The sequence below is a fragment of the Narcine bancroftii genome, chromosome 14 (assembly GCF_036971445.1).
Source record: "Narcine bancroftii isolate sNarBan1 chromosome 14, sNarBan1.hap1, whole genome shotgun sequence".
In the NCBI taxonomy this organism is placed as follows: domain Eukaryota; kingdom Metazoa; phylum Chordata; class Chondrichthyes; order Torpediniformes; family Narcinidae; genus Narcine; species Narcine bancroftii.
Genome location: NC_091482.1, coordinates 13,204,047 through 13,221,021, shown reverse-complemented (window position 1 = coordinate 13,221,021; position 16,975 = coordinate 13,204,047). Strand labels below are relative to the sequence as shown.

General features: G+C 40.6%; 1 protein-coding gene across 1 annotated transcript in view; it reads right to left on the bottom strand.

The window, feature by feature from the left end:
* The window catches only part of ankrd13b (ankyrin repeat domain 13B), a 234,888-nt gene that overhangs the window by 101,947 nt on the left and 115,966 nt on the right, over window positions 1-16,975 (bottom strand). The gene's annotated exons all lie outside the window — the stretch shown is intronic.

Sequence of the window (16,975 nt, the reverse complement as noted above, 5' to 3'; positions counted from 1 at the left end):
TGAGACCACCCGCAAATTGGAGGACCCTCCAACTGGATGGCATTAACATTCTCCGGTTTCCATTAAACAGTCACCCCCTTCTACCCCTCTCTCCTTCTCTCTCTCCTTTCACAGATCCAAAATCAATTCTCACCTCTCCTCTTATCATACCCAATGAACACCTTTTGTTGGTCTGAACTCCTCTCCCTGCCAGTCTTCAGTCTTTATTCTGACATCTTCCTGTTTTTGCTTACTCTTTGAAGCAGGGCTCAGGCCCGAAATGTCAGTAATATATCTCTACTTCCTATGCATGCTGTGAAACTGGCTGAGTTCGTCCAGTATTTCTGTGTATTTTTATAGAGACTTACAGCACAGTACACGCCTTTCAGTCCAGTGTTGGGCCAATCTAATAACCTACTCTAACAAATGCCTAGATATTCCCTACTGCATAACCCTCAGTCCATATACTTATCCTTTCCTACCTGCCTCCACCACTGAGACCAGCAACGCCATTCTCTGAAAAACTTACCTGCTACATCCTCCCTGTACATACTGCCATGCAACTTAAAACCTCAACCCCTCACGTTAGTCATTTCAGCCCTGGTTCAAAGCCATCCACACAATCAATGCCTCTCATCAACTTATACACCTCTTTCAGGACACCCCTCATCCTTTGTCACTCCAAGACCAAGTTTGCTCAACCTATCCTCATAAGGCATGTTCTCCAATAAAGGCAGCATCCTTGTAAATCTCCTCTGCACCCTCTCTATCCTGAGGTGACCAGAACTGAACACAATATTCTAAGTGAGCTCCAATTAAGGTTTTAGAGAGCTGCAGCATTACCTCATGACTTTTTAACTTAATCCCACCGTAACTAAGTACAGAAAGAAAGAGAGGCTCAATTGATTAATTTTCAACAGACCTCCTCCATCCTCAAGAAATTGATTTGCAATGAGGATTCCTCTGCCCTCACATCAAGGGGCCTTTTACCATACCCAAGAATGGCACTGCATATTGGCATTCTGTTCGTAGGTGAAGTGTGTCACCCACGTGAACGGGTTACAACAGCATATCACAGGAGAGCAGTAATTCACCAATGAAGCGCGGATTAAACCGGGGACACACAGGGGTTGAAGGCCCAAAATGTTGACCATTCTTTTTCTTTCACTGACACTGCTTGAACCATTGATTCCCTTCAATGGATTGTGTTCAGCTTGAATTAAATTGGGGCCTCCGAGTACCTTGGGTTAATGGAGGAATGGAGCAAGTGGATAGAAAGATGAGTGTGGCTGTCTTTGGAGTGGGAGAGGTGGCCAGAAAGAGAGGACAGAGGAGGATTGATGATAAGCAGGTGAATGAGCAGTGGTGGAAAATGTGATGGGGAATGGTTGGTTTGATGACAGGTTCGGAAGATAGTGGTGACTGGCTGGGGAAGAGGTACTCAGCAAATGGGTAACAAGATTATAGCATAATCATTGCGTGATAAGTAAATTAAACATAGAAGAATTGTGCAACTAACATGCAAAGCATGCTGGTGGGTGTTCCTATTAACATTAAAGGAAACTGGTTTCATAATGACCTGTTATAGGCCATGAACAAAACCCAAAACCTGTGGTCTGGTCATTAAGTGGTCGATAGGGAGATGTAAACAATTGTTACATGGGTGCCATGATTGGAGTAGCAGTTACCACAACGCCTTTACAGTGCCAGCTATCTGGACTGGACCTGGGTTCGTATCCCCTTCGAGTTTGTACGTTCTCCCCGTGTCTGCGTGGGTTTTCTCTGGGGGGTCTGGTCTCCTCCCACCATTCAAAATGTACTGGGGGTGTAGGTTAATGGGGTGGAAATTGGGCGGCAAGGACTCATGGGCTGAAATGGCCTGTTACCAAGCTGTGTGTGGTACTGTAAAAAAAATTCACAAGGCTCCAAAGCCTGAAGCAGGAATGGCTGTGAATGCTGTACAGCAGAAATAATAGGGCAGAAACTAGAGCCTTCGCATTACTACCTAGAAAATGTAACCACCAAAAATGTCTGCAGACGCTCGAGCCCGAAAAGTCGGTTATTTATTTTCGCTACATAAGGAACGCTGCGTGACCCGCTAAGTTTCTCCAGCACTTCTCACTAACAAAGCAAATCAAAATGCCTGTGAAAGGAAAGCAATGATAAACAATGGCTTTCTCAATTGGGTAGAGTGTTAGACTGACTGCCATGCATGCAACACGAAGTAATGCCAGCTCTGTCAGAGGAAGCCTCACTAGGAATCAGCCTCCATATTTCCATACAGAGGGCTCAGACTGCTGAGCAGTTGCTGGGACATTGAGATTCAAATTCAGATTTATTGTCAGAGTACCTACAGGACATTACATACAACCCTGAGAATCTTCCTCCAGCGGGCAAGGCAGAATTGCCACTTATTGGCAGTGCAAAAAAAAACTGACTCATATATATGAAAACAAATAAAGAAATGTAAACAAACTGATTGGGCAATACAGAGAGAAAAAAAAATCAATAAAGTGCAAAAGTGAAAGTCCTTAAATGAGTCTCTGATCGAATTTGTTGCTGAGGAACTGTTCCTGGTGGTACGAGTCTCGTGGCACCTATTCTTCTTTCCGGATGGTGGCAGAGAGAACAGATCGTGTGCTGGGTGGTGTGGATCCTTGATGATTGCTGCTGCTCTCAACGGCAGCGTTCCCTGGTGCCCTTGATGGAGAGGGTTTTGCCTGTGATGTCCTGGGCTGTGCCCACCACCTTTTGCAGGTTTTTTCACTCAGGGGCATTGGCGTCCCCACACCAGACCACGGTGCATCCGGTCGGCACACTTTCCAACTTTTCTCCGCACATATACCTGACCTTACACTTCCTGCCCATCATACTGGAATTTCCAGATTCCAGCCTTTCGTGTCATACCAGAAGCAGGGCTGTATGACTCGAAGGTGACCAACAGTCATCAGCAAAAAGATTTACTGAACTCAATCTTTCATTTAAACTTTGCATCCGTCCTCTTGCTAATTTTGCATGACTCACAGCAACGGTATTGTGATTGGTTGCGAGAACAGATTATTGAAATAGCATTTGAAACCTTAAAATAATAAAATGGATCTTTAATAGGAACAACATTATTTGTTAGGAAATCAGCTTCATCTGAAGTAGTTGGCCTGGACTTGTTTTGTAAAAATTCATTTCACCGCTATGATATCAATTTGGAAAGCCATCGTAAAATATAACCCATGCCAGAATATAATTCTGTCTGTGCGCAATAGAGGTGAACAGCAATCCTTTTTTGTGGCGTATTGTTTAGTTCAAAGTGATACAACAGACTGATGCTTAGTGTTTAAGAAATGAATATTCCCTTGAAAAATTGGCCTGACAGATACTTTTACTTTCCAGTGCCATAAATATACAGTATGTGCAGTGTTTATCAATGAAAGCTTTACCAGATATCACCCTGTATAATTGTTTTGCCATTATAGATTCAAATTGCTCAGTATCAGAACCATAAAGCTTTCAGGTAACAATGTCTGTCGGTCTTGCAGACATTCCACGGGGAAGGAAAAATGTTGGCTTCATTTTGAAATGCAATAGATCTTCCAGCAAGCAATAATGCATTTGACATTTTTTTTCATTTGTTGAGAATGGATGGCTGCCTATTGACCATTTATCAGTTCTTTGATAATAAAATGGGGCAAAGAAAAAATGTTGGCTTTTTCCAGCCTGATTTATGAATTTCAAGGTTTAGTTTCTTCAACAAATTCCTTCCACACCTTTGTGCATTCAGGGAGAAATTCAGAGAAGCAATGTGACGCTTCCATCACGATTTCCCAAGTGTTGCAATGATTGATTGATATAATCAGGCTGTCTTATAAACAAGAGCAAGAAGGATTGCCAATTTGTTTGAAACAATGTTACCTTACGACGGGAGATATTGCAAATCAGTTACATTTAATTTCCAAAAGTGTCTCAGAAAATAAATTGAAGCTCAATCTTTAAAATCAAAGAGAATTTATTTTCTGCAAAGCTCATGGGGTATACCATTTCCACACAGCCATTGTTTCTTTCCATGATGGCATTCTACATTGTCTACTCTGTCAATAAGCGCCACAGCCTCACAGTGCCAGAGACCTGCGTTCTATTCTGATCTCAAGCCCTGTCCCTGTAGTGTTTACATGTTTTCCCTGTGATTTTGTGGGTTTTCCTCCAAGTGCTCTGATACCCTCCCATACCCCAATGATGTTCAGAGTTAGTAGGTTAATTGGCCACTCTGAAGTGTCGCTAGTTGTGTGGGTGAGTGAGAGCATCTGGGAGAGTGAGGGAAGAATTTAAAAGATGGGGATGAATGCAAGCTCAGTGCAAATAGGTCTTTAATGCCCAGTACAGACTCAGAGGGCTGAAGGGTAAGTTCCCAAGTTGTATCTCTCCATGACTCCCTAAGAAAAGAGTTCAATTTTGCCATAACTTCACTTTGGTGATTCTTTTTTTAGACTTTGTAACCACTGTAGATTTTCAAAATTAAAGCAGGAAAATTTTAGTGATTGTCTAGTAAGATGATTGCCAATGTTTCTTATAATGAGTCATTTATTCCTGGTAATATAGGCCAGCCGTTCTCAACGGGAGCCCAACGGCCCCACGGGGCCCACTGTACATTTAAGTAAAAGCCTTGTTTTCTTCTCACCTCATGTAACATAAATATTTTTTCTGGTATTTTTTCTGTAGGCAATAGGAAAGTACAGGCAGTCCCTGGGTTGTGAACGCACGACTTACAGACAACTTGTACTTACAAATGGACTACCATAACTTCAGCAGTTGATCGGCTCGAGGAAGGAGAACACCGTCTGCCATTTTAAGTAAGATCGCACTGCCATTAATGTTTCTGTTAATGATCAAAATCACTGTAATAGGCCTGTTAGCCTGTACTTTAGAGCAAAAAAATGCTCAAAGCCTTTTCAATGATTTAAAAGCTGCACAGACAGCAAGTTCCAACTTACCTACAAATTCAACTTAAAGACCAGATCTCGTTCGTAACCCGGGGACTGCCTGTACAGAAGAAACCAAAACTTGACTGCTTCACAGGGAAGGGGGCCCATAAACTTTCAGCAGGTATTTTAAGGGAGCCATAACCAAAATAAAGGCTGGGAATGGCTGATCTAGGCCACAGAAATCTAATGCTCATCCCCATGTTGTGGTGAACCATGTTCTTGAGCCACTGGTACTTCAAGCATGAGGGAGAGATACAAAGCTGAGATGTAAAGAATTCCATGGTCTTGGCCCAATTACAAAGGAAGATGAAATACTTCTAAGCCATTTTGAAGAGGGAGAATTGGTGATATTTCCACCTAATTGCTTCCAGTCTGTAACAAAGAACAATGGTCAGTTATTTGTTTACAGAGCAGAGAGAGAAAATTGCTGACGGACTAAAGTTCTAGTCTCTAACGTAAACTGGAGGCTCAGTTTGATGCCAGATTACCCAGTATAGTTTTGACTGCATTTAACAAGTGGTCCAATCATAGATAACTATCCTTTGGTGGAAAAGACAGAAGGAAGCTTGCTGTCATAATCAGAGATCAGAGGTAGAAATGGGCATTCTATCCTCCTTCTGAGGCAATCACTTGTGAAAGAAAATCACTTACCTTCTATCTGGTGTTGTGGATTGGGAAGTACCCCAGACCGCAAAAAAAAACTGCCGCAAGTTGTGAACATAGCTCAGGCCATCACGCAGATTAACCTCCCCTTCACCAACTCTGTACACCCTAACCGTTGCCTTGACAAAGCAGCCAACTGTTCAAGGGTCCATCCTACCCCAATCACGCTCCCTTTCCCCCTTAAGGTTTAGGTCATGTAGTGTAGGAACCATCAGTCAAATAGCTTCCCATTCTGAAATTTATATAAAAGCATAATTATTCTTGCACTGGATTTTCTTTTCAAAGGATTGGAAAGATCAGATTTAAATGCCCCGTAACTTCAGGCCTTGAGGAGCTTAAAGGTTTTTTTCATTTACTGACCATGTTAACGTTGGAATGTTAATGTTCTCTTCTGCCAAAAATCAGATGCATTAATAGGGTCAATAGATTCATCCAGGACTTAATGAATTCAAATAGAATAATTACACTGGACAACAATTTTTTTTCAAAAAGTTTACTTTCTGAAAATAAATTGGGGATCATGATAGACAACTTCAAGCTGAATACAAAGATAATTTCAGATTTGCAGTATCATGTAGGAAGTTAGAAAAACATTAAATTAATTTTTATTGAATTTTATTGTAGTTAAATCACTTAATGATGCTGACATACTGCATTAGTCCAACTGCCCTAAAAATGTTTTCCACTGATTTTCATTTGTACTCAGCATCTGATTCCTCTCATGTCAGAGTCCAACAGTAGTTGGCCAGCATTGATGGATTCCACTTGCCCTGATACCATTTTTCCATGGTTGCAATGTCCTGGTGATACCTTTCACCATGTTTGTCACTGACTGCACCGAGATCAGCAAGGAAATAGAGAAAATGAATTTCCATTGACAGGTCGCACTTCATGGTTTTGTATGCTTGAAGTCAACCTAACATATGACGGGAAATCACAAAAATCGGTTATATCTAAAAAAAAGGGTACATGATAGGAATTTTTTAAGGTGATCTTCTTGGTCAGCAGCCCAAACTGTAAAATAAACCCAAAAGTGTTCAGGAAACAAAATCTTCATTGTTTAGTGTTATTTTTGCAGATTGCAGATGCTTCCCTGAAGCTTTCTACAAACTCCACAGATCTCCAGCAAGGTAAGTGCAGAATAGTGGACTTTCCGTGAATCCTTTGTAATGAAAGGGCTAGAGTGACTAAATTATTCACAATAATCTGACTGAGAAAGAAACGGAGTTTGAAAGTGCATCCATTAAGATTTAATGTTATCTTCATCTACCAGGAAAGACACCAGAAAAGGAACACTTATGATCTCATAGGAACTGCATCCAAGTGCCCCACCTCAGTGCCCAAACTATGGTGTGTGCTTAGAAATGAAATGAGGAGACATTCATGAAGAAAATTAGGGCATTGTGGAAGGTGAGCAGCTGTTGAAATGTCTACAACTAACGGCATTGTCCAACAACTGCACCATTTGTCCTGGAGTCAGACCACAAGAAATCGGTTTTAAAAGTGGTCATCTCTAAAACACACACACTGCAGTGAGACATTCAAACATTTGGTCTGGACTCTGAAAGAAATCATTAAAGAAACTGGAAGAATGCTTAAAAGAAATCGTCTGACTTGTTACATGAATGAGTGCAATGTGTTTGATGATGTCTTCTCAACTCGACAATGCCGACTCCCTTATACTTCCAGGTGTTGGAAGCATCCAAGAACCTCCATTTGCACAGAAGCTTTGTAATAAACATTAACAGTGATTCTCATTCCCATATGCAGCCATGCAGCCACAAGGAGACAGCATCAGTAATACAGGTAGGTTTCTTTTTTTTTTTCGAAACTTTATTTATTAATTTTAACATATGAAGAAAGTAAGTAATTCACGTACAGAAAAAATAAAAAATAAAGTAATACAAGTACAAAGTAACATAGTTAATATAATACCAATCTCGGCATCTCCCCCTAACAACTAAAAACTAAGACTAAAAAAAACCTATTTTTAACCCCTAAATCCCCCCTCCCCACCCCCACGATAAAGAATGAAGAATTAATACTATTAGTATAATAAAAAAAATAAAAAATATATATCTTAAAAAAAAGATCGATATATATAAAAAGAAACAAAAAAATTAATTAAGTATTAATTATTAATCCAAAAATTTTTTATTATATAAAAATATATATGAAAAAACAAAAACAAAAATAACTTAAATGAAAAAAAAACAACTAATAATAAAAAAGCTAAAAAAAAGAAAAAAAAAGAAAACATATATATAGAAAAAATATATAATAAAAAAAGTTTTTTTTAAAGAAAAAATGATTAATTCAAACTTATTTAAATTGTATATAATCAATAAATGGGGTCAACTTTACCTCATAAAAAGACATCTTGTATAGAAAAAGATATACTTTCCATATCCAAACAAAACCTCATCTCTGAATACCACCTATCTAAAGACAATACATTTCTATTCTTCCAAGTAATCGCTATACATTTCTTGGCCACTGCCAGCGCTAAGTAAATAAAAGAGATCTGGTAATTATCTAATTCTAAATCAATCAACGGTTGCATATTCCCTAATAAAAATATATCAGGGTCTAATATGAAGATTATATAGATTATTAAATACAGATTGAATACCTTTCCAAAATTGTTGTATCCGATCACACAACCAAACAGGTAGGTTTCTGAGGCCATTCTAATTCCCTAGTTTCCATCGGGTAAAAACACCCTCATAAAATGTTGGTCATCTGAATGTAAGTAGTTGATTTAATTTTTAATTTAATTCAGACATACAACACGGTGACAGACCATTTCAGCCCATGCTGCCCAATTAACCTACAACCCCCCCCCCCCCCCACCCCCGGTATGTTTTAAACAGAAACCGGAGCCCCTGGGGAAAACCCACGCAGACACGGGGAGAATGAACAAGCTCCTTACAGACAGCGTGGGACTCGAACCCCAGTACCGATCGCTGGCGCTATAACAGCGTTGTGCTAACCGCTACGCCAACCGTTCCGTCCTGAGATTCTGGAAGTGCCACCACAGAATGAACATCTACAATATACATATTTTATTGTCACCATATTTTTTCTTGCCTCTGAGATCAACCATGTCCTCACATTGGCATTTATGTTCACTATATTTCGGCAGGCTCTGCGACAACTTTTTTTGTCTCTCTGTGTGTACAGTCTTTGTCCAGAGAGCTATCTTTAGTGAATATTCTTTCATGAATCACTTAAAAGGGCCATGACAGTGAGTTAGAGGACTAAGATTCTGATTATATCACAATGCCCAGAGAAAAGCATACATAAACCGAATTATAGCCGTCAGCACAGCCATGGCTATTTGTTATTTCTCAGTATGTGTTATCTACTGTCTACTTATGTTGTTTCAAAACTTGCTTTCCTCTGCACCAAATCTGCTGTCCACTTACAGGAAGGGAATGAAAGAGCTGACAGCTTCTATTTTTTAATTAGGGCTGATAAAATTGTGTAAATTGTTCTTCATTCTGGGCTGGTGGGAGAAACACTGTGTACCGTCATGGGGTTACAACTCCCTGGGCTCACAGTTTTATAGAATTCGCTACAAGATTGCATGCCTCAAAATATATATCTTGATTAAATTGGAAAGAAATAAATGCATTGCACTTCTTTGCCTCTGGGAAAGCTTGTTGATCCAAGACCTGCACCAAAGATTTATATATATTTTTATCGATTTAGAGATACAGCACGGTAACAGGCCCTTCTGGCCCAGGAGCCCGTGCCACCCAAATACTCCAATGTGACCAATTAACCCACTAACCCCATACGTTCTTGTAATGTTTGAAGAAACCGGAGCAGCTGCAGGAAAACCATGCAGACACAGAGAGAAAGCAGAAACTCCTTACAGATAGTATCAGATCCGGGCCCGGGTCACTGGTGTCACAATAATGTTGTGCTAACCGCTACCCTAACCACACTGCCCTAGCTATTATTATTTGATAGCATATAGCAACTTAGCATCGAGTCCACGCTGCTGAAGATCCAGCTGCGCTGGATGGGTCACGTCTCCAGAATGGAGGACCATCGCCTTCCCAAGATCGTGTTATATGGCGAGCTCTCCACTGGCCACCGTGACAGAGGTGCACCAAAGAAAAGGTACAAGGACTGCCTAAAGAAATCTCTTGGTGCCTGCCACATTGACCACCGCCAGTGGGCTGATAACGCCTCAAACCGTGCATCTTGGCGCCTCACAGTTTGGCGGGCAGCAACCTCCTTTGAAGAAGACCGCAGAGCCCACCTCACTGACAAAAGGCAAAGGAGGAAAAACCCAACACCCAACCCCAACCAACCAATTTTCCCTTGCAACCGCTGCAATCGTGTCTGCCTGTCCCGCATCGGACTTGTCAGCCACAAACGAACCTGCAGCTGACGTGGACTTTTTACCCCCTCCATAAATCTTCGTCCGCGAAGCCAAGCCAAAGAGAAAGAAAGAGATAGCAACTTGTACTGGAGTGCTGCATTGCAAGAGATGTCATCACGCAGATGAGATTTTGAATCATGTATTACCCTCTCAGATAGAAATAAAATTCCAGGGAAATATTCCCTCATAGCAGATTAAACAGTCAGTCTCCCTTGCTGCTTGTTGGTTTTTGTTATTGGCTATCGTAAAACCTGCTTCACAACAGTGTTTCCATTCCAAAGGTTCGTGGCGTGCTTTAAAACGGTTGCATCACCGCAAAAGTACAGTTGCTTTATTGCCTCCAACAAGACCTTCTCAGCACAGTTCTTGCGATATGTTCCACTAAAGCCCCTTTCACACTTGCATCCCAGTAAATCGGCCATTCAGTGCCCCGGGATAGGAATGGGGGTTTGGCCTTTCACACTAGACCACTCCTAACCGGGACACTGAAGACTTTCACACTTGCAAGGATTTATCCCTGGCGTTTGGTCTATTCTACCTTTAATAGGAAGTGCCTGCAATGCCATTGCCTGTTTCACACTTGTCTGATCTCAATGCCAGCATCTGCAGATGCCGGGGATTGTACCAGGGATCGAGGCCGGCAATCCCCAGTGTCATCTGATGCCGACGTTGAGCAGCTTTTGCTTTCACACTTGCCACTTTAAAGGCCGATTGATATTCAGTTCCTGGGATCACTGGCAAGTGTGAAAGGGGCTTAAGGTTAACTCTTGGAATAAAGCTAATTTTAAAATGTTGCAGCTACTGCAGACTGCTTTAATGAAACAAATAATATGGGGAATAATAGGTAGAATATATCCAGAGAGGTGTAAAATTTAGCAGGCTAAAATTAAGAGGTAAAATTTCCATCTCCACTTCTTCTAATGGGAAGGGGGAGAAGAAAGTGTGTCCGGAGTTTGAAGGACCCTTCAGTATGTTGGCTGCCTTTCCCAGGCACCACAAAGCCCCATAAGCCATTAAAGGTATTTGCAGTAGTCCCGTTTCAAGTGCTGAAGTACTGGAGCTTCAATCCCCTACAAAGCACAATCTGCCTCACCAGCCTAAGTGATTGAACACAAAATCTCTGCCTTTGTGCTTCAACCCATTGAGATGTATCAAGTGCATCTATTCACTTTGAAAACTGGGCTGGTGATTTGTTCTATTAGTTCAAGAGCTGCACCAAGTATCAAAAAGATAAACCATCAACAGCATAAAAAGAAAAATTCAAAGACTATGTTTCTGCAACTGTAACTTTTCTCCCTTTTTCTGGTACATTAATGCAATAAAGTTATATCTGGTGAACTGCCAATGGTGGCATGTCATCCATGTCATCCATGAATCAGAAGAATCATCCATGAATCAGAAGATTAAGGGTTCAAATTCTATTGTAGAGATTTGGTCACAATCTCAGATCTCATTTCAGGGAGATACTGCTCTTTCAGATACCCCATCTATCAGCTGATTAAACTGAACCAAAATTCCATCCATACCTTTCACAGTATTTATCTCTCAACCAAACATCAGTAAGGCGTTTCGTCTGATCATTTATCTCACAGCTGTTTGATAAACTACACAAAACAAGCTAGATTGGATTTTACTGTCTGTTAGATTGTGAAAGCACTCTTTAAATGCACATTCCTTTTAAATGGATTGTCTGTCACAAAGCATTGGAGCTTAAGAACCAGTATTCACTTCCTTAAGCGATGAACCAATAAAACTGAAGATGGTTCATTGTATCATATGTTTTGATTATGTCCTTCTCTTCTCAATTGTTGGGAAGGCGTATTCATACACCACGTAGCTGCTTTTGCTTTCCTGATTGCCAGAAGGGCCGTACTAATGATAGGGAAAGATGCTGTCCCTGCCGCTCATGTTAAATGGCTGTCTGATATGATGGCTTGTTTATCTTTAGAAAAAAAGTAGATGGTCCATGACTGTAATGAATGTAAACTTTATTTCTTTACGGGATTCATAGGAACATAGGAAGTAGGAACAGGAGTAGGCCAAAAATGGCCCATCGAGCCTGCTCCGCCATTCAATACAATCATGGCTGATCTAACTTACGACCTAACTCCACCTACTGCCTTCTCCCCATATCCCCTAATTCCTCTATCATGTAAAAATTTATCTAACCGAATTTTAAGTATGTCTAATGAGGCAGCCTCAACCACTTCCCTGGTTAGAGAATTCCAAACATTCACTATTCTCTGGGAAAAACTATTTTTCCTCATCTCTGTCCTAAATCTACTCCCTGGAATCTTGAGACTGTGTCCTCTCGTTTTAGTTTCCCCGGCCAGTTCAAAAAACCTTCCTACATCTATCCTATCCATACCCTTCATAATCCTATATGTTTCTATAAGATCTCCTCTCATTCTTCTGAACTCGAGCGAATACAATCCTAGACGATTTAATCTTTCATCATAAGTCAACCCCTTCATCCCAGGGATCAACCTAGTAAACCTCCTCTGGACCGTCTCCAAAGCCAATATATCCTTCCTCAAATATGGAGACCAGAACTGGACACAGTACTCCAGGTGCGGTCTCACCAGTACCTTATACAGTTGCAACATTACCTCCCTACTCCTGAATTCATTTCCTCTAGTGATGAAGGCCAACATTCCATTTGCCTTCTTAATAACCTGCTGCACCTGCAACCTAACTTTTTGCGATTCATGCACAAGCACTCCCAAGTCCCTCTGCACAACAGCACGCTGTAGTTTTTCACCCTTTAAATAATATTCAGCTCTTTTTATTTTTCTTGCCAAAGTGGATAACCTCACACTTACTAACATTGTACTCCATCTGCCAGACCTTTGCCCACTCATCCAGCTTAACTATATCCCTCGGCAGACTCTCCACATCCTCATTACAATTCTTTTCTTTTCTTAATTATTTCCCAAACTTGTAAGGTTAATTAATTTTTGATTTTTGACCTCTTCATTTTTCATTTCATTATCAAATAGTGGACTATGTCTCTCTGTGGGAAGGGGGTTGAATTTGTAGAATATCTAGTTTCCTTGTTTTTTTTTACATGTATTCTTTCATAGATTTTGTCATCAATGTTACTAGTATCATATAAATTTGATTATTGTTCTACTCTTGTTTATTTACCTAAGTGAAATTTTTAAAAATATTGAAAAAGAAAAGGGATGAACCATTGCCAGGACGAACAGCACCAATTTCTCAGCTTCTGTCAGAACATCAATTGCAACTTTTCCCATTGCTTTTTCACTTCTTTCGTTGATATATTTCCCATTCACAAAGAATCATGATCCCAAGATTAAACATGGCCATCAACTGTTCTTTGGAAAACACACTGAAAACTTGTAACAAAGTCATTGAAATTTTCATGAAACAACCACAAATAAAAGCTTTTGCTTCCAATCCACATCTTAACACCTAAAAATGCATCTTAATTCCACACTCTCATTATCCTCTATGAAGAAAATCCCCCTTATGTTCCCCTTAAACATTTCACCTTTCAGATTTATTGTTACAGTGTACACATGACATCACATAAAACCCTGAGATTCTTTTTCCTATGGGCGAGGAAGAACTACCACATATTAGTAGTGTAAAAAAAAAACTGTATTCAACACACACATGTAAACAAATAAAGAAATATAAACAAACTGTGTGCAATACAGAGAGAAAAAAATCTATAAAGTGCAAAAGTGAGGGTCCTTAAATGAGTCTCTGATTAAATTTGTTGCTGAGGAGTTGTTCCTGAATCTGGTGGTACGAGTCTTGTGGCACCTATTTTTCTTTCCAGATGATAGAAGAGAGAACAGAGCATGTGCTGGGTGATGTGGATCCTTGATGATTGCTGCTGCTCTCTGATGGCAGCGTTCTCTGCAATATTCTTGATGGCAGGTAGGGTTTTTTCCTGTGATATCTTGGATTGTGTCCTCTACCTTTTGCAGGACTTCACAGTCAGGGGTATTGATGTCCCAATACCAGGCTGTGATGCAGCCAGTCAGCAAACTTTCCACCAAACATTTCCCAGAGTCTCCTATGTCATATCAAACCTCCGCAAATTCCTGAGGTAGAATCTTTCACCCTGAATCCATATCTTCTCATTTTCAGTGGAAAAAACCCTGCTTACATTGAATTTATCTGTACCCATCACAATAGTCACTAATAGTTCACCACCTGCCTGGGAACTGTTAGGTCTGCTTTGTTCATGAATGAGTGAGTCAAACACCAGACTGAGTCGAAATCAAGGTTCTTTGTTCTTTATTGCCGGATTGTAACACTTGCAACTAACAGTGTTAGTTGGAGAAGGCGCATTCTGCCGTTATCAGCAAGTGGTGTTTTTTTTATACCTCAGGATACGTACTTAGTAAATGATCATACCATTACACTGTCCAATGAATAAACTATTGCTATCCTTCTCTGTTAGTCTGCTGCACATCATCTTGTTAGTGCCAAGCTTATCTTGAGTGTACAAGGTCACGTCTGCATTCTGTTACTCCTTAGTACTGGGTGACTCCTTCTCCGGTCCCATCTCATGATGTTTTTACCTTACAGAACACAGGTTAAATTGGGAGCCATTCCAGTCTGGGTGGGGGGACCCCGCCTGAAAACTCAATCGACTAAGTAATATTGGACTGCTCTCTATTTCAGTATTATTCATTTTACTTTGCATTCTTTAGATTTCACACATTAAGAATAATGCTTCTGTTTTGCATCAGGCATAAAAGGAAAATTTCCATCATGCGGTGAGTACCGTAAGATGTGCTATTTATTCTGGCACAGTATATTTGTCTAATTTACATCACATCGAACAGTAAAATTCCCTCAGGGATCATTCAGCTGTGTAAAGAGTTCAGCAAATAAATTCTTGCTTTTGTGTGTGATATAGAAAAATCTGTCAAGGCATCACACAGTGAAGAAAAATAGCATTCATCTTCCTGACTCCTGACCCTAATATGCTTATTGCTGGGTTCATCAGTATTCTGTGTGAATATAGCTGTACATGGTACATTGAGAGTGACTACTCTCGCTGCATCCAGAGAGAAGGCGACCTATTAAACCAAATAACCACAAAGGCGTAAGTGATTTGTATGGATTTTGCATGCCTCGTCATTCAACTCACCTCCACTTCTGGCATTTTGGTTTTAAAATTCCCCAATTTTATTGAAGTCATAGTTCTAGTCATTAATTCAATTTGCTGCAGTTCATACTGATTTTTAAAAATACACTAAGCAGACAGTTTCCATGGCACTGTTGAAATAGACTGTATAGAGTTTATTTCATAGCTTGTGATGTTGAATGATTTGCAGCGCACACCACTGCTTTTCATGCCATATACATTATCAAAAGGTGCTGATCTGTGAGCAACTCTTCCATTCTCTGAGTAGGTACTAGCATAGATATAACAATCTCTGGAGTAATGTCAACAGATTGATCGGCATCGACAATGAAGACTGCAACAGACAATTAAAATATTTAGAATATTTAATGTAAAACCTGCATAGGCATCCATCCACAATGGATGTTTGACAGGTATGTTACGATGTCTAATGCTGAAGCGAAAGATTTTCCTGTTAAAATATGAAAGTGTCTTACTGTGATGAGTATTCTGTGGTGTCAGATGAAGTAGAGAGATTAAAAACCAAAATAAATTAAGTGGCCTTCTACATTTATATGACCTAACTCCATTTAATCTGATGTTCTGGCTGAGAACAGGAAGCCTGCACCAAGCATCTGGGATTTCATCAGACAATTTTAGTTATTTTTTTCAGTCAGGAAGATCCCATTTGCTAACCTAACATCTCTGTTTGGTTGCCATAGGGATGATCTACAGTATGTAGTCTTCACTTGTTGGGGTGATTTCACAGTCCTCACAGGGAGCAGAATTACAACATGATCATTGAGCTGTGGTTGAAACCTTCATCCACCTTCGCTCCCTCTGAAGTCACCTAAGGGATGATCCTCTCAAGGGGGCTTGGTTTCAGAGGAAGGGCCATCTACATGAGAAGGAGATGAAGAGGAATTCTTCTGTCAGCGAGATGTGAATATCATCTTTACCGTATCTTGATGTCCATGACAATAAACAATTCAATTCTATTGACTGAACCTTTGGAACCCAAGAGGCATTAGCAGCTGAGTCAATGAATATATTCAAGGCTGAAATGGACAAAGATTTGGTCTGCAGGGGAAAATCAAAGCTTATAACCAGGCAGTAAGGTGGAATTGAGGACCTTGATTAGATTAGCTGTGAACTTAAAGAATAATGAAACAGGCCGACTCCTCTCCTCCATCTTAGGTTGGGAGCCTGGCCTTCCTTGTTCTACTCATTCAGTTACTTGTGTCCTAGTTGCGCCAAGGTGTGCTTCTCTTCATCCCAAGCTTGTTGATCTTAAGGCACAGGTTAATTTCAAAATGTCCATCCTCGTTTACAAACTCATCCATCTCCCTTGTCACTGTGACCTCTTCAGCCTAAAGAGTCCTTCCAAGTGAAGCAAAGCTTCACTTGCGTATCTGTGGGTGTAATTTACAATATCTGGTGCTCCCATCATGGCCTTGTCTACATCAGAGAGACTGGAGATCTCTCTGAAGGGAGATTGCTTCACTGAGCACCTTCCACATCAGTGACAGGGATCTATCTCCCAGTGGCCAACCATTTCAATTTTCCACCCCACTCCCACGCTGACATGTCTGTCCGTGGCCTCATATACTGTCAAGCCAAGACCATCAAACCATTGGAGGGGCAACACCTAATTTTCCATCTTGGCACTCTCCAACCAGATGGCATCAATGTTGATATGTCTGTTTTCTGTTAGCCTACTCCCCGTTCTTCATCCCTTTGTCTTCCTTCCTCCAACACTCCACCCCCTTCACTCCCTATTCACTGACCCATCTCCCCTCCCTTGTTTGCTGGTGTGCCCTCCCTCCCTTATCCACCTATTACCTCCTGCCAGCG